This window comes from Sturnira hondurensis, unplaced genomic scaffold (genome assembly GCF_014824575.4).
Source record: "Sturnira hondurensis isolate 20B ecotype Veracruz unplaced genomic scaffold, ASM1482457v3 Scaffold0016098, whole genome shotgun sequence".
In the NCBI taxonomy this organism is placed as follows: Eukaryota; Metazoa; Chordata; class Mammalia; order Chiroptera; family Phyllostomidae; genus Sturnira; species Sturnira hondurensis.
Window position 1 is genome coordinate 1,020,468 of NW_028088729.1, and position 4,046 is coordinate 1,024,513.

At 40.0% G+C, this 4,046-nt stretch overlaps 1 pseudogene; it reads right to left on the bottom strand.

The window, feature by feature from the left end:
• Window positions 1–236: 236 nt before the first annotated feature.
• Window positions 237–3,619, bottom strand: LOC119000649 (adenylate kinase 2, mitochondrial-like; annotated as a pseudogene).
• Window positions 3,620–4,046: the final 427 nt, after the last annotated feature.

Sequence of the window (4,046 nt, forward strand, 5' to 3'; positions counted from 1 at the left end):
ACTTATACCCTTCAATCAGTTAAAAAATTAATTATTCATACTTTTAACATTCCTGTATGTAAAAGAAATTGCTTCATTACAGCACTGCTGTTATTCCAATATTTTTCTTGAACCCCTCAGCACCCTTCACTCTCCATCCTTTCCTTGACCACCCCTCCCCTCTGCCCAGCACCTAAGAGCAGGGATCATGCCACTGGGTTATGAGCAGTGGTGTAGTCTCACCTGGCCTTCTGTTACTAGGATTTCACTTTGGAGAATATTGGTAGGCTGCTTGCAAACACAACACCAGTGGTCTGGGATGCACCAGTGGCAGAGTGAATCCCCTTTTTCCTGTGGTACTCTACCAGCAGGGTAGTCTGAGTATGGTAGGTCTCCAGGCAGATTTTCAAGGCCTTCTTATTATTATCTGATAGGTGGACCAAGAGTTCCCAAGTAATGTCATCTTTCTTGGGTTCCTTTAAGGGGTTGAACTCCTCATGGTAGGAATGGCCCTTAGCGGGTGAGGACCTCCTTACCTGCTTCCTATGATTCTCTGTATTAGCAGAGTCTGGGATGCAGAATTCAATCACAGGATCAAGTCTCTCTATCTTCTTCTAGCATCTCTGCCTGGCTCACAGTCTAAGGAAAGCTATCTAGAAGAAAAACATCTTTGCATGGAGGGGTGTCCAAACTTTTCTCCATAAGTTCCATTACCACTTCATTGCTCACCAGTTTCTTGGTATCCATAATTGTTGTCAGCTTTTTTTCCCGGCTCTGAGCCAGAAACCAGCATGACCTTCAGGCTTTCCCCAATAGCCAGATGGCAGGCATAAGTGTTTGGCAAGTTTGTGTGCCTGGGCACCCGTGGGCAGCCCCAGAAGCATGGCTGGGATGCCTTTAGGACTCTGGAGCAGGTTCAGCTGTGGGCACATTGGGAGCCACAGCCCCTGCACCCTCTCACCCCCATTCACCCCCATTCATGTTGATTACATTCTTTATGTGTATTACTTAAATTAAACATCATAGGGGTTGATAAAACTCCTTTCTTGCTTCACTGAAGTTTAGTTTTTACAAATCTTAGAATAATTCAAGTAAGTAATATTTGGGGAGGAAACAGTTCTTATACAGGAGAAACTATTGCACTCCATTTTTCTGCAAATAACTCTATTAGAGTAACAAACATTGTCACAAAGAGTTTTTTCAAAAAGTCATAGATCATTGCACTTATATTTACAAAAAGCTATAAACAAATAGGTATTTTCCCTTTATTAGGAGGACAAATGGTTAGAAGTCAAGGCAGTGACAATTCTAAAACATAATGAAACTCTAAGTTAAGACTTTATGTTTATTTTGAAACCCATATTCATAGGCTACTTATGTGTGGAACACTTTTGCACTTTGAGGCAAAGTAAAATTAAAGCTATTGTTGTCACTGGTATCCAGTCCCCACCAGCACAAACAACAAAAAAAATAAAGACAAGTTTTTCTTAAAGCACAGGATCATCAAAATAGATTTTTGGTTTATCAACACTTAGACTACAATAAGAAACCCGTGTTTATTTTAGTGTTTATATGTTCAGACTATGAAGTTATATGTTGATTGAGGATGTGGGAAGCAGGTGGAAAAATGCCTCTTGCTGATGAATGTTACCAACTACCTTCATTAACTGCATTTACAACAATATATGAGTACAATTATCTCTTCTTTTTTTTTACTTATTTGTAGCTACTCTTCCCGAATTACACTGGACTGTAAAGTGTAAAGTCTTGTTTGACCTTTAGGCATGATCCTTGATTGCTTGGGTCATAATTGCTCAAGGATTGGTTGCATGAGAGTTTCCATAGTCTTTTGTGGGCTGGTGGGGAAGCATGGAGGGAAGGTCATTTTTCATTTCTTGGCCTTTACTTCAGAAGCCAAGCTGTGTCATGATAATTATACTAATTTAAAACTGTGCAGCATCTGAAATAGAAACTGAAAAATATCTATAGAAAAATATCTATAGAAACTGAATTTCAAAGCAAATTTATTTATGTCTTGGAAACTTAACGGATGAGTGTTTTTAAAGATTTTATTTATTTTTATAGAGAGGGGAAGGGAGGGAGAAAGAGAGGAAGAGAAACATCAATGGGTGGTAGCCTCTCGTGCACCTTCTACTGGGGACCTGGCTTGCAACCCAGGCATGTGCCCTAACTGGGAATGTAACCAGCGACTCTTTGGTTTGCAGGCTTGTGCTCAATCCACTGTGCCACACCATTCAGGGCTGGATGAATTTTTAAAAAGAGCATCATTTGCTTCTAGTTTTGGAAGCCAGAAAAACTAGAGGCTGAGGGGTGTGCCATTTCCCTCAGGCTTTTATTCTCTTGAAGTTTTTATTTCTATCCAGGTTAGCATGACCAAAAGGAACTATTGCATCTTTGAAAATTACATTATTCTCCTGGATGATTAGATTGGTAAAGTGGAGACACATCTTGTGTGTTCTCTGCCATTCAAGAGAATTGTTAATAAAGTCTCTGGCAAGTCTCATTAGGGCTCAATTTTAGAAGTAGAAAGAGCCTTATCTATTAGAGCTGTTGAATCTAAGCAGACTATTATATTAAATTCTATTAGGGGCAAAAATTATTGCTTAGAATTTTGTACAGTCAATTCAAAGTTAAATTTTATCTTCAAATTGGATCACAAAGATAATCAACACAGTTGACAGCACTGGGAAAGGACAAGATATGGGGATGATGAGGTGCCCACTTAGTGGTACCAAATTTTTGTGCTTGAATCAAGTAATTGCTCATGTGCTTTCTGAGGAAACTCTTGTTTGTGATTTTAGAACTTCTCTTTGGAAGGCAAGAATTTACATATCAGGATCTTTGATTGTTTATAACAAATATCTTTATAATGAACACATCTGGAACTGTAGTTTATAGAGTTACTAAATTGCCAGATTATTGAGGTCCTCATTAATGACCTTAGTCACATTGGTCATTTATCTGGTTCCTGTCAGAAGCCCGGCTGAAAATGTTGGTATTTGAGAAAGAAATGTTCTTAAAGAATATATGATTAATTCTTCAAATATAATTTCAGTCAGACTTCCAGCCAAGATACAGGTGTAGGTAGATACACTTTGCCTCCTTGCACAACTAAAAGAAGGACAACAAAAATTTTAAAACAAAAACAACCAGAACATTCAGAAAATTGAATTGGATGAAAGTCCCACAATCAAGGAGTTACAGAAGAAACAATCACTCAGACTGGCAGGAGGGGCAGAGAGATGGGCAGCCTGGGCAGAGTGGATGTGCAACAAGGCAGTGGTGGGCACACTGGGTTGGGGAATAGCAGCTGATAGTTCTGCATTTGTGTGCAAATAAATTAGGAGGAATAACTGGGGAGCAAGAGAGAGCACACAGCTCCGGGTTCCAGCACAGGAAATGAAAGCCTGAAAACCTCTGGTGGTAAAAAGCTGTGTGTGGGGGGTTGCAGTGGTGGGAGAAACTCCCAGCCCTACAGCAGAGTTCATTGAAGAGGACCACAGGGTCCTAGAACATACACAAACCCACTGACCTGGGAATCAGCATCAGAAGGGGCCCATTTCCTTGTTGGTAGTGGGGGAAATGACTGATAGTAGGCTGATTGCTGAGCAAGCGGCATTATTCCCCTCTGACCCCTCCTCTATAGACAATGCTACAGTGCAGCAATGTGGGGTGCCCCACCCTGGATAATACCTAAGGCTCCATCTCTTACAACATAACAGGCATGCTGAGACAAAGAAATATAGCCCAAATGAAAGAGCACATAAAACTCCAGACAAACAACTAAGTGATAAAGAGCCGACCTATCAGATGCAGCGTTCAAAACACTGGTAATTGGGGTGCTCACAGAAATGGTTGAGTATGGTTGCAAAATAGAGGAAAAAGAGAAGGCTATGTAAAGTGAAATAGAGGAAAATGGATAGGGAACCAACAGTGAAGGAAAAGAAACCGAGATTCAAATCAACAATTTGGATCAGAAGGAAAAAATAAACATTCAACCAGAATAGAATGAAGAAATAAAAATTCAGAAAAATGAAGAGAGGCTT